The following is a 14,634-nucleotide window of genomic DNA, read 5'->3' on the forward strand; positions in this document are numbered from 1 at the left end:
CATTCCTTTTTCTCCTGCCTTTGTCATCTTTCTTGCTCCTTTTCTAATTCCACGTGCAATACCTTATCTCCTTGACAATTTTGTTCTCTATTGCTTTATTACCACCGAGGTTAAAATTAGGCATCTGGTTCCTCGTAAACCTAAAACCTATTCACTCCCAGTTTTCGTGTCCTTGATGGCTAGTTGTGGTACCACAAGCTGCTGTCAGTAGGTCAGCACCTATGCGAACGATTGCTAGACTGTTCCAGTTGTGTTGACTGCTTTCCATTGGCGATGGGCAGTTGTAGATATCCTGTAGGACTAAGGGTATTTTCTCACCAATAAGGGGTGCCTCTTCCACCCTCCCCACGTCCTTTTGGGCTCTTTGGCGCACAGATTAGACTTTATACTTCATCCACGAGCCACCCTGATTTTAGAATTTAGCGCTAAAACTGCAGACCACCAACCATGTTAAAAAGCTTGAGTTCACTTAGCATAGTCTGTCAGTGTCAGCATGACAATAAACAGTGAAAGAAAGGACACAATCCAGAGGAATGCCAGGAACATCTGGTGCTCAGCTTATATTGTTTTTTATTAGCAATATCTGAATGGTTTTGAGTAACTTGACAGAGGTTTTGGCAGCAGATAATGTAAAAGGGTTCATGAACATTTTAAATGTATTTTCACCTTTCTACTGAAGACCCCGCTAATCCCCTTGGAACGCGCTGAAGTGCTCATTCCAGTGATCCCCAGGGGAAGTGGGGTCTACAAATCCTGAGTCTAAATAGCTTCAGCGTAGCCCTAAATAAACCATACTTGGACCTCCTTGGGGCCGGTTGTCTGGAAGCGAAACCACGCGTGGTCGGAAGTGTTCGTTGTGAGCCACCCCTGGATACGTTGTTGATTGAGCACTGCTTTCCGAGTGAATTGGTGCAGCTTCAACGTCCAGAAATAACTACACCACAAATTGTAGAGTTTCTGCAAAAAAGAAACCCCTTCTAACTGGCTCATAGATTAGGACAGAAAAACCAAAAGCTAGAATGTGGTAATTTTCAAATGTATTGCGGAGGAATGACTAATACCATAGTAAAATGATCTCCATCCTGGAGACTGTTGGAGAACAACAAAAACTTCAAGTTCTTGGACCAACAGTGAAAATTTCCATAAATACCAATCGGCTTCACCAGACCCCAAAGAGAAAGAATAACCACAGCTCCAATCAGTCTCTTTCAGGACGTTTGGTAAAGTGGGACTGGATCGCTTTTTTTTTGTTGCTTTTTTTTAAATCGCCGATAGTGTTGTATGCCCTTAAAGAGCTTCCTGGCTAGGGCCAGCGACAAACCAGCTTCAAGCAGACCAGGCCATTTGTTGTTTTCCCTGGATTAGAGGGCGAGGATACGTTTCTCTTCTACACATAAAAGCCCTAAAAGCTCTGCCCGTACAACTCAGCCACACTGAATTAAAGATGTGATTTACCTTAATTTTTATGGCTGATTGGTGGTGTGGTAGCAGAAAGGTGATTTACATAGGACGCACGCCATTCAAATTACTTCGCCTGGCAGTGCTACTATAGCGTTCCTGTGTGCACAGTGGTGAAGCAGGAGCGTCATATCTTGGCATTCATTGACGCAAGACACCGAGGCGTTATGCCATCAGTAACTTTAATTTCCACTCTCTGGTGGAGTCCTGCCTTTTTTTTTTTTTTTTTTTTTTTTTTACAGCTCTCTGGTATATATCTTTAAAGATGTGTTGAAGCTTGGATCGGTGTCATGGGGCATTGCCACATTCACATGGCAATTCACTCCTTGCAGAGGAGAGCATGCTCCTTGGTCAACAGAGGAGCTTAAGTATGTTGCATAAAATAGCCCTACATGTGCCAAAAAATTGCAAAGAACCTTGCCTTGTAACCGTTTGTGGGTAGTACATAGTGTGGGCATTTACATCCTTTATAAAGCGGTACTAAATCTTTGGGAATCCATTACCTAATCATGGAGGTAAAGCAGATGGTTGGTTGAGGTACTTGAAGTGAGAGGCTTTGAGTTTGTTGACTTGAAGTTGATAAAATGATCTTGTTTATATTATTGACGGGCCTACTGCATTATTTGGGCCTAGAAAGAAGAATTGAGTCTTTTTATTTAGGGAATAGGAACAGTCCTGTTTTTCATGGAAACTGAGATAATGCAGTTATCAATCTTTTCCTCCCTCATAGCTCCAGCGGTGGACGCAAAAAGATGTCCTGTGCTAAAAATGTTTGCTATGAAAAAAAATTGTAGAAACAAAATTGAATTTTCCTCTATGTAAATTGTGTCAGAGACTGACTGTGTGTCCTTTCAGTGGACTGGGGAGGGGTTCAAGTTCACAGCGAATTAATTTTATTAGCTTTTGTTGAGAGCCTAGAAGAATAATTTGTTCAAATATTCGACTTTTATAAAGATAGTGTTGAGACGGTTAGTGGTGAGTGGTGTAGTTGCCAAAAACTGGGGAAAAATAGCTAGCTGTTGTCCGCAGCTCTACTTTCAAAGCAAATCCTCCAACAAAAATTAAAGAAAGATTGAAGCTGGGAAGAATATAGCTTTGCACCCAACCCGGCAAATGTAGAGAGCTCTTGTTAACAGGCTGCTCCAGTTGGGTACATTGCAATACTGCCATCTTTGGGTCCAATGTTTAGAAATTGTCCAGAAAGGCTCCCCAATACCCATGACCGTGCCTGCATCTGGTCCCCGGTTAAAAACAGAGCATAGTCTTTGTCAATGACAGTTTGCACCCTCACTGGGCACTCCACAGACTATGTCATTGCACCAAATTACAAACGAGCATTTGCAATGCAATATGTCTCGCGTTTGCGAGGGTTTAAGCTATTGGCATTGTAAATGACAATGCCTTTTCATTTATCTGTTTTCATAATTAATACATAAATAAAAGGCATTGTCATTTACAATGTCAATAGCTCAAACTCTGGTAAACTGGAGACCTATTTAATTTCAAAGAAACGGCCTCCATTGTCCCAGGCTGCTTGTAAGGGGAAAGCACGCATGGCGTGCTGAATGTTGCAGAAAAGCATGTGGTGCCTGCAGTAGGATAAACTCTTTTAAGAAAATATTGTTTACAGAGTAAATAAGACATACCGTGTAACAACAGAAGTAAAAGGGCCAGTCCTCATGGGAGGTTACAAATGAAGACATGGCGGTACTAAGGAGGGACTAACAAGCCTATTAACGAATCAGAAGCCAGCATTTACGAAGGACAATGACATGAGCCAATGACAAATATGGGCGGAGAATGGGCAGGGCTTCAGGCCTATACTCGAATACAGCATGCCTCGCAGAGCAGCGCATGCGCTGCCAAGGCTCGACCTAAAAATGACCTTTCTCCTGGCAGGTGCAAACTAGGCAAATTTGCACCTGGATATTGTGACTGTTTGAAACCGCTGTATGTGTTTCATAGCCGATGCACGGTCTCCCTTTTGAGGAGGGATAGAGACTTTTTACTGGACCCACCATGAGACCCTTCTCCCTTTTCAAAGGGTGCTGTCAGGGGTATCAATTATGTACCGCTTCCTCTGGGGCACACAGTTAATGCGCCTCCCACGGTCCTTATGCCCCTGTCTGTTATAGCAAAATAATCAATGATTTTATGGTATTTGCATTTGACAATGTCGTCAGGCAAATAGTAACTGATTCCCTGTGGTGGCTGCTACTTAATTGGGGTGGCGGGGATGTAAAAAACCCACTTATCTGCAGGCTGATAGCAGTCAGGTGGAGAACATGCATAGTGTGCATGGCTGTTTGGCTGGCCTAAGACAGCTGGCCAAACCATCATTCGCACTTAAGAGAATGCCCACCATGACATATCATTTTGCTTTTCCTTTTTAAACCGCCCCCACAGAACATCGGGACGACGCTTCTCCGCCTTGGCGAAGGAGCTGACGCTGCTCATTAAATGTGCGCTGGTGCCATTACAAAGGGGGGGGTGCATATTCATGTATCACCCCTTCAATAACACAGAGGTACCCAGGGCCTGAAACTAAAGGTGAGGGAGCTACTGAAAGCTTGAGCCAGGCTCGACCCTGAAGCTCGGCGTGGCTCAGCTCAAGGTCCTGTCGGAACCTCGAGCCCATAACGAGCCGAGCTTTCATGTGGCTCCTGCCTGCCATCTTCTACCCAGGGATAGGGCCTTACTCAGTTTGTGCTAAATTTGCAAAGTTCACTGAAGTAAAAACAAGGCTTTAGCCTAACGAAAGACTAATAGATACTCATTTTATGGCTGATTTGTATAAAGTGAAACCAGACCACGTAGGCGCATCGCAGCTTCCTGCTTAAACTGTGTTATCAGGCAAATATTTTATTTCACCAACCTCTTTTCTTAATTACCACGTATGAAAGCACTTTTGAATAAAGCGAGGTCAGATTTCCAGTTGTACAAAAATAACACTTTTAATAAGTACTTCTCATTGCAGTGGTACAATATGCCCTATTAGTGTCAAATCTTCCACATGTTAAAGACGTCCCTTCAAAATTCAAAAAAGTGGACTTAACCATATTTTGGGTCAAGTTTGTGATATGATTTTCCTAGCATGAACCCTTGGCTCGGCTCTCCCTGTTAATTTGTTGCCACGCCCACCTCCACCTAAAACCAGGCACATTTTTCTCTTAGGACTCTTCTCTATTCGAGCAATTCTTGCCTTTTTAAAACCTGCTGTCTGGGTGGGTTCTGAGAAATGGGGACCAACATGTGTTTGTGCTTGCTGTGGACAATATGTTTGGTAATAATGGATGAATACAGCAGGGAATTTCACTATGTTCCCCTATAAAAAGATAAAAATATTGACACAACCCAGCTTGTCTTCCCACAAAGCATGATTGGTCCATCCATTCTGCATGCAATGAGATGACAGATCCGGAGCCTGCACTTTGGTGCTTATGACTGCTGTTACTCATTATTTAAAGATATTTAAAAACACCAGCCCACAAACAGCCACAAAACCAACCTACCGCACCACGAAGCAGACTAGCCCACAGGCACTGCCGGATAGCCATGTAGGCCATAAACCAACCTACTGCACCACGAAGCAGACTAGCCCACAGGCACTGCCAGATAGCCATGTAGGCCAGAAACCAACCTACCGCACCACAAAGCAGACTAGCCCACTGGCACTGCCAGATAGCCATGTAGGCCAGTAAGACCCTGGGAGTAGCCAGAAAATTAAAATTTTGAACCATATCCTGAATGGCATTGAATGAGTGGCTGAGGCAAGGTCACTTGTTCAGTTGCTTTCTTGAGGGAATTCTGAAATCAGTGTGGCCAGATGGCATCTTTTAAATCTCAGTTCTCAATGCAGTTGGCCATCATTCTTTCTTTTCTTTCATTTCCTTCCATCGCTCCATCGCTCCTTCCATCCCTATTTCTCTTCATCCTTTCTTCCAGCCACCTTTCTCCCCATCCACAGTCCATTCTACGCTCCATGCATCCACCCATATCTCCATTCACTCATCTAGCCTTCGTCCGTCCATTCACTGTCCATCCATCCTTATCTCTATCCCTGCTTCTGTTTTGTCTCATTTCATGCTCTCTTTTTGCAAGGGTTTCCCCCACTCCATCATGCTGTAAACAGTAGATTTTATGAGGGTTTGTTTGGAGACCAAAGTGATATAAGTCGAAGGCACAATAAACAACAGAATACTCCTGAATGGCTTCCACCCTTCCCCACTCAAGCTGATAAAGTGAGGGGTTCCTGTCGTCCTTGGAGGATGCAGTGAATCTGGATGAGTGGCGTTAATAAATTAACTTTGCTGGTAACATTAGCCTTAAATTAAATTGAACCTCCTATTTGGAGCACAAAGTAGTGCCTTTCCCACAGCCCGCTTGAGCCCCGCAGGTTGATGTTCTTATTACGGGTTTTATGAATGGCATTTTCCTGACCAGGAAATAAACTTATTAATGTCGGCAGCAAAGCATTGAGGAGCATGCAATTAAGGGAGAAGAGGAGCATACATAGAGTACAGAAGACCATAAGTGGATAGATGGACCAGCCACATTAACCCTGGCTGCGCTGCTTTGTAGTCAAATCTATATTTCCCTGAAATCAAATGATTGCCCTATGTGTGAGGACAAACCCACTACAGTTTTATGGACGCTAAAATTACTCTAATTAAGGAACTGCAAAAAATCTAATGCTAATGGTCTTGTTATTTACATAATGCGTAGTAAATCGCTGTGTCATTTCCCTAAGGGTCTCATTCTAATGATGGGTGGACTGCCACCAGCATGCCATTGGTGGCGGTCCGCCCGGCATCCAGTGTATTGGTCCGAGCACCAGATTATTATTCTGGGGTTCAGAGCGAATTGGGCAGGGGAAAGACCCCCACCTCCGACAGGCCAAAGGAGCCCCCGCCGTAGGGATTAGGATGTCCTGTGGTGTCTGGCACACGGTGCATGGATGTTGAAAAGCATGCCTGTTCAATTTCGGACTGTGCTGCGGCCCTTGCACAAGCCGCAATTGGAAAAGGTAGGTTTCCGACAGACTTCACGGCGGTCGGACTGTAATATGGTGGGTCGAGCCGCTGACTACATGTCGGCCGGTCTCCATCCTACAATTATGGTGTTCGGGCACTCATCCGACCGCCATCATAATGGGGGCCTATGTGTGGTACTAAGTTCTGCGTGTTTCTGATGCTGCCTGTCCTACGGCGTGCCAGCATGCAGGCGCACTCCCACACTCGGACTGAGTCTGATCTGTCTGCCAAGGGTTGGGGAGCAAAGCCTTTGATAAATAATGCTGTGAAGTAACATGCGCATTTGAGTCCCACTTGGAAACTCCAGGCATTGTTGTTAGCTGGAGGCCTCCCTCTACTCTAGTCAGCTCTGCTTCCGTCACGGGCGGAGGTGCCGGCAGCCCTGTAAGAAGACTCGCTCCTGAAGCTCGAGGCTACAGCGTGTTATGGGAGGTAGCTGTCAACTCCTTGGGTTCATTCTGCTCGCATTGTCACTTTACAGAGCCAGTTCTGTTATGTGTTCCAAAAAGTGCATTCATCCTCTTGAGAGAGGCACCCTGCTAATATTCATATATCATGGTTCTGCTGCTAAATTATAGCCTCCCAGTGGGTTATTGGAAGTGCTTACTCTGAGCAGGTGGGCCGTACATACACTCATTCGTCAGACCAGAGCTTATGTTACATGAAGATACAAAGGCCGAAAAGGGAGGAATAGAAAGGTAGAAAAAACGGTGACAAAGGGAGACAGCAAAGATGGAAGAAAAAAAAAGAACCTGCAAGAGGAAACTAAAGAGACTGGAAACTTGGGGTGATGAACAAAAGAGAAACGAAGTAGAATTAAGACTAGACAGCCTTGGTATTTGGCAGTCCTGCCACTCGGTAGCTCTGGTAACGGGCTCCTAAAAAAATAATTTTGCTCCTGCACTCATATTTTATTTTATTGCATTTTTTTAAACAAAATTAGCACTAATGTTTAACATAAAACACAGTCCCGCAAATTAATTGGGGACGACTTTGGTGCAAATATTAAACTTCACAGGCTGCAGTGCATTTTGCATCTGGTTTCATACATCTTTCCTGCACGAAGACAGAATTCAAAGTTGGATTTCTAATTGTAACAAAAATCTGCAAACCAAACGAAATGACTTCAGCTGCAACTAGTGGCAGTTAAAACGTCTGTTCCCATGCTTTAATAGACTGCTGGTAGCCATTTTATAATGCGTTACATGGGATTAAAGCTGCCACCGCGAAGATATCTCCTGGCGTTGATAGCAGGTCTCCCATTGGAAGGCAGATGTTTTGGACCGGGATCAGATTGGGGATGCCCAGGTTTAAGGCTGAACCAGATGTTACAGCTTGGTCCAGGTGGGGTCCCAGAGTACCCAAACATGAACTATTTGAATCTTTTGACAGAGGCTGCAAGAGAGTAACTTGGTGCAAAGAAGTCTGAATTTAATTGAACAGCCCACTGGGTTGGTGAAAGATACAATCCGCTCCTGGTGGAGGTTAAGGCGTCCATGTCACTGAGCACAATCTAGGAAATGTTGGGGAGCATGGTGTCACATGCACAATTAGACGTGTTTGTTTTAAATAACCACTTCACGGCCATTTCATGGACTTTCAGAAGGTTACACAAGCGAAGGTGGTTAGGTGACGTGTTCATACCCAAGGTGTAGAATTCAAGCGCGAGACAGGATGTAGCCTTACGGCTAGAGCGGTCGACCTCGAAGCTGGGGAACCGGGTTCGAGTCTCGGCAACGACGCTCAACATCCTGTGATTCTGGGTAAATCACTTAATCTCCCCATGCCTAACAAAAATGAATGTGTCCGTCTGTAATGAAACGGGTGCTCATGTAAAGCGCTCTGATACCTGATATCTTCGGGTCTAGTTCGCGCTATATAAAACTCTACACACAAAAAAGCAAAAAAAAAATACTCGTTAAAACCCAGTAATTGACCATTAAAAGACCTCTCATGAGAGGAAGGAACACAGCACTGTCACCCAACATTAAATAAGATTCAGTGGCAAGTGGAAGCTTGCCGGTGGTGCCTTCGGCGCCAATGACAGCAGTCGCATCGTAGATATGATGGCCGGGCCATGAGCGAAGACATGCTGATAGCTTTAAATTAGGACAGGATCTTAAAGGCAAGCGAGGGACTAACAGATACAACTAGTGAATAAAGAACAAAGATGGAGCCAGTGGAGTTTTGCACACCCTGCTGTTGATATCATGCAGCGTGCAGCTCTAAAATATTTACAGCATCTCTACTCAGGATCTAACGAAATTGCACGTTTGACATTCACAGTGAAGTGTTTGAACTATTTTATGAAGTGCAAGTTCTGTGGAGGGCAGTAGTGGTTGTTGCATAGCACATTCTGACATTATTTACAGCAGAAGCAGTAAACCTAAATAAAGATGCAGTGAACCTTAATAAAGATTGCACACCGCAGAAGCTGTTTTGATTCCGGCCTTCTAAAAATATATCAACAAAACTCCTTCTCAACATGTATTACTTCTACATAGAAATCATTTATCAATGATCCATGGTGTATAACACTAGAGTTACAAAAATAAAATGTTCTGTTTCATGTAAAAATCAATTATTTTCACAATAAATATACACATTCTATACATTACTCAATTGTTTCTTTGTAATAAGACCACAACTGCCGATCTCATACATACCAATCCCACATCAGGAGTAATTCTGGTGTTATGTAGCATGGTTTCACAAAAGGCAACTACTGATATCTATTTCCAAAAGTTGTTAAATAGATCCTCAGGCTCAGAATTTTGAGCAATTACGGTGGTATTCTGTCTCAGATAGTATACTGAACCATAAACATTCTAATTCCTTTAAGATATCCAAAGATATTGGAGAAGACGCCTCACTCACTTAATAGTGACATGCTTCATCATGGGCGTCTTTCCACACCCAGGTAAGATGGTACTACCTGGGCGGACTCAACCAAAAGATGTTATGGGAGTTCTTAGAAAAAAAATTCTGGTTATACAGGGAACCAGTTCGATAAGATAATTAAAAATACCTACAGGTATACCCCAATGCTTTGCTTTATTCGTGGGGTACCTGGGGTACTGGATAAAAAAACATATGTTTTGTTAGGGTTGTTATGAACTATTTGGTTCAGATGTACCCTTATTCGTATTCGTTATGTAGCATGGATCATTGATCGAAGATTTCTTTATAGTAGTACTGTAGGTTGAGCTGGTGTTTTTCTGATAGGTTTTTGGTATAATTACCCCTCTGCCACACCTATAAGTTCAATGTGGGCTTACCCTTTGTGGCTCTGTAGATTCAGGCCTTCAGTATGCAGCGGAAGAAGTGTGGTGATGTGCTAAAGGGGTGAGTAGTCCTCGTGTTTGACCAAAGGCTCCTTACATTGAGAGTTGAGTACGCTTGCGCGGCTGCAAGAGTGGCCTTACGCCCTCTTCATTGAGAGAGTCTCTGCATCCAGTCCCCTAGTATCTCATCCTTCTGGGAGTGAGGCTCTGCAATATGGTACCTGAGAGCGAGATGACGACTCTCTTGTCAGGATGTGTTCCTGCCCCATCCTCTAAGAATCAGTGTCTGCCTCCTCAACCCCAAGATGTACCCTCTATCCTCGTCTTTGTTCATCTGTTTTCTTGGTCACTTGTCTGCCCTTCCAGTCAGAGTTTTTTGCTCTTGTCCTAGGACAGCCTTACTTCCTGCTATCTTTCCAGTGTCCCAGAGGCAGAACACCGGGCGCCAGAGTGCCTCTGCCATTCATTGATAAGGAGTACTGTGCCCACTTGTGCACTACCTGTTATTACCACAGAACCACCAAGGAAGAAGACAGTAGTCTACACCCTCATATTGGGCTCCTAGTGTACGCTGGATGTGCATCAAGAGCAGTGGCATAGAAAGAGAAGGACATGCTAGTACATTTCCAAAGTCAATCACAGAAATGCTTTTCGTCCACCTATTCGTCACTGGCCATAGAAAGTGGAGAAACCGTGCACAGTGATAAAAATCATTGAAAGGTGATTATGCGCCACAAGACTTCAGTCTTAAAGAAAGGGTACTAGCAAAGTGGTACCTTAGGACGCCACTTAATAACTAAAAAGAACCATTTATACCCACTGAAAAGGATAGCAGAGTATAGTCCCTTTTTCCCTGATGAGTAGTGAAACACTATTTCATGCAAGAAAATCCCATTGATGAAAGGAAGCAACATCCAGAACTTTTGGCACTGCTTGACTAGCAAAAGCTTTATGAATCAGGCAATAATATTCCAATAAAATGAACTGTTTCTCTTCTGATTCTCCCTGTGCATGGTTTTTTGCCAGTATTTAATGTTCATCTGTTAAACACACAGAGAATTGGGCGCTCATTCAGGAATGTTAGTGGGTCCTTAAGTAGTCAGGTGATGTAAATCCAGACTGATTCTGTTAATGAGGGAAAGCATTTGGACTGAATTGAAATGGAAAATACCTCTTAACAAGGCCAAATATGGAGGTCAACCCCTTTGTACCTGTACTGCCTGAATCTTTATAAGACAAAATGATTATGTATTCTAAAATTTGAAAAAGGTTTGTGTCCCGATGGGCACGACTGTGCAATCAGTCACTCTGCCAATTTTATCTAAACAATTCTAAACCTTTGCCAAGCAAGTGCAATCTGTTACCTTTGTCCCACAGCTCAGGTTGAAGTTATTCGTGGACCCGGGACAAGAGGGAAAGTATGTGATCTAGCCTAGGGTATGTGTACCGAAACAAGCGTCGTCTGTTCTGTGGCTTGGACCTAGTAACCTGCATAGTAGCACGTGGAGCAGAAACCGAATGCTAATATACAAGTGTGGCCAGGATGATGCCTTCGACATGTGATGCATGTTCGTCCTTCCGTATTGGAGAATAGTTAACTATCATATTCGGTGTACTCAATTCGCAGAAATGCAAATATGCGTGGTCTACACCTCAAGCGAAGGAGATCTCATACCTGCTTCTCAGAACAAATGCCTGTTCCAATCACCTCCTCAAAATAGTCTTTACATACTTCTTAAATGAGGAACTTCACTGTCTCTAGTGGACTTGCAGTAGGGTGCGATTAAGAATAAGATGTAGTGAAAAAGAACTGAGGGTAATACCATATTAGAAAGAAGAAGAGTACTGTTCTCGCTTTTTTGCTCTTTTGTAGAAACAAATCATAAGATGGAATGCAAGGAATATAAGAAATGAAGAGCCCACATCTGAGATCCAGTTGAAGAAAAATGCTTGGGCTCCAGGCAGTGTGCTATAAACACTACTTTTTTTGCAGGAAATTTGTTGAAAAGATGTTCACAGATTACAGATGTCTTGAGGGCAGTTGCATTAACAGTAACCCTGGGCGTAGTACTACGCTACGCTCATGGAGCGTGCCTAGTTTGCACCACTACGCGAATTGCACGTAGCACAGTGCAAAAACGCATAGCGTAGCGGGCATTTTTTGCTTGCTCGCGGTCCTCAACGTCAAGTTGGCGACCGCGAGCGAGCAAAATCAACATCCCGGCGAGACTTTTTCCTTGTTCGCGATCAGCAACATCAAGTTGCCGATCGCGAGCGTGGGAAATAAACCTCCCGGCGAGATTCTCAACGCGGGGAGGTCAGGTTTCTCATTGCGAGTGGTCGCGTATGCTCGCAACCTCTCGCGATGAGAAACTACCAGTCCGCGTTGAAAAAGCTGCCGCTCGAGTACAAATCTACTTGAGCGGCAGAAAACGACCGCTTGCACTGTGCATGCTGCCGTTTGCAATAATTGCACAGTGTGGACAAGCATCCGGCACCGTGCAATCAGTGCGAACAGCATTTCCCTACCGCACTACGCAGTTCGCGTAGCTACACGTAGCGTGCGTAGTGCACGTCGCGTAGCTACACGTAGTGCTACTACGCAAACTACGCCCAGGGTTAGTTAACAGACATTATAATTATATACTGGCCATAATGCAATTAATAAGGTACAGCATTGGAAACTGGATGACACCCTGCGGTCATTACATCAGGGGAGAAAGCTCACTATAGACCATGTCGGACAAGGCATGTGAAAAGTAATTGAAATAATTTAGATCTGGCTTTAATCACCTTAAGTCTGGAGCTGGGTGAACAAAAATTGACAATAGAACTGTTGGACTTCTTTCTGCACATTGGAAACCTGTTACTATTGGGTGAATTCAGGGAAGAGAACCTCCCACTAGAATATGAATTATTATCCATATTGCTGTAAAGGTTATGAAAGGAAGGAGGTGGCTGACTAAATCCCATACTGCAAATTGGAAAAATATGATTTTGGATAATATTAATAAGATGATTATGGTACTGCACTCAGAAGGGCTTTGACATTGTGTAGAGCAACTTGATGATGTCTGACCAATCGCATTTCACTCCTCTGCCTCAGGGCAACTATTTGCTTCTCCTGGACTCTGCTGTGCCACCTTCAAAGTAGTAAATTGCACCACTCCATCCTTCCCGTCAGAAGATCAAGATCTCTGGTGACCAATGCATACAAACCATAACTACACTGCCAGGCTGGAGACCAATGCGTGCGTAAAGGAGAAGGCCAAAAGACACATTGTCTTCCATGAACCCAAGATATGGAGCTCCCACCTGAACCACCTTGCAATCCATGTGTGTAAGGAACTAAAAACTAGCTCCCTAATCCTCGAGTGACTACAGGCATTGCACTAACCCCAAGCACCCGGCATTAAGAGTGAACTTGCTTCCCTGGTTCAAGAAAGCACCAAAGACTTGTCTTTCATGGAACACCTTATCACCAAGTAACTATATAGCTACAGTTCACCCCTAAGCGGGGGCGGCTCCTCCGTTGGAGCAGAGCAGCGTCACCCCACTTAAAATACCCCCAGAGATGAAAATAAACTGGTAATTCATTACCATTTTAATTTCCATCCCTGTCCCAAACAGAGCATCCGGGCGGGGTGGGGCTTGCTGAGTGACATCACAGGGAGGGCTGGTAATGCACTGTTTAAAATGTGCATGTCTTTTTGTCTGGCCGTCTTGCTACGACCAGCCACACGTGCACTTTAAACCGCTCTAATCCAGCTGTTTGAAGGCAGCTGGGTTAGAGCAAGTGCAAGCCTCTAGAGCGCTGTGGAGCGCCGAGTGAGGCCGCTCCCTCCAATCAGGCGCTGCTCTCAGACTGCACGAGAGCAGCGCCAGGATTGGTTTTAGGGCGTTTCCTGTTGGCTTGGGTGCAGCTGGAGAAAGAAGACGCCAGGTGCAGAGGATGTTGTGTTCGTCTTCAGGTAAGTATTTAAAAAGAATATTATTTTTGCCCCTCTCCCATAGATGCCAGCCACCACTGCCCCTTAGAGATGCCAAGTAAAAACTGGCCCCACTTGAGTTCCTTCCCTATCCCTCCCCTCATTTTGCACAGTTGCTTAACATGCTTTGTGAGATGAGACAACAGATTAACACACATTCATGCACTTTAAGATCCCATAGCAATGGATTTTCACAGTCAGGAGGCTGTAGGGGCCAAAAGCACCCAGTGACAGCCCCTAGACAAAGATGTTAACTAAATAAATGAATCCTTATTGCAGCGCGCTGCCTCAAATCTAGAGGGGCTAATTACCAGCATGGATCTGAATGTAACTCCTTTTAATCTTTGAAGACATGTAAGGTTATTAAATGTGCAGCGCTGTAAATGTCATGTTTTTCTCCAGTTTAAAGTACATTTTTTCATTTGCTTTCAATCGGAGCTGTCTCGACCGCCAATTAGCAGCCCCTGCAGCAAGATCAGCTGATTAGTTCCAGGCAGAGTTATTTTAGTGCATTCATTTGAGACATTTCAGTGGGGAGGCGCTCAGAATCTCGGAGTCATGGCTACAGTCGCTTTGCCAATGGATGGCAGCAATGCCTTGCACTTGGGTTTGACAAAATGTAAATTACGACATCTCTAAAACGGTCCAGATGGACATTCCCTAAGCTCCTCTGGGGATTTGTAAATTGTGTGCCTGTATCACCAAATTTGTTATTGACCCCTCCACCCCCTGTGTAATTCAAGGTTGTTTGTCTGACACTTCATTCCTTTCTCGAGATGTCCTCTCCTCCTCTAGAGGAACTAAAACATTATATGTTCCAGTAGGATCCATTTTTGTTTGGAACATTGAAACATTTTAACCAATGCAAGT

The 14,634-nt window shown here is 44.2% G+C and overlaps 1 protein-coding gene across 6 annotated transcripts in view; it reads left to right on the plus strand.

Moving 5' to 3' along the window:
- Positions 1–14,634, plus strand: part of MID1 (midline 1) — a 635,531-nt gene that overhangs the window by 340,835 nt on the left and 280,062 nt on the right. The window lies entirely within an intron of this gene.

This window comes from Triturus cristatus, chromosome 8 (assembly GCF_964204655.1).
Source record: "Triturus cristatus chromosome 8, aTriCri1.1, whole genome shotgun sequence".
In the NCBI taxonomy this organism is placed as follows: Eukaryota; Metazoa; Chordata; class Amphibia; order Caudata; family Salamandridae; genus Triturus; species Triturus cristatus.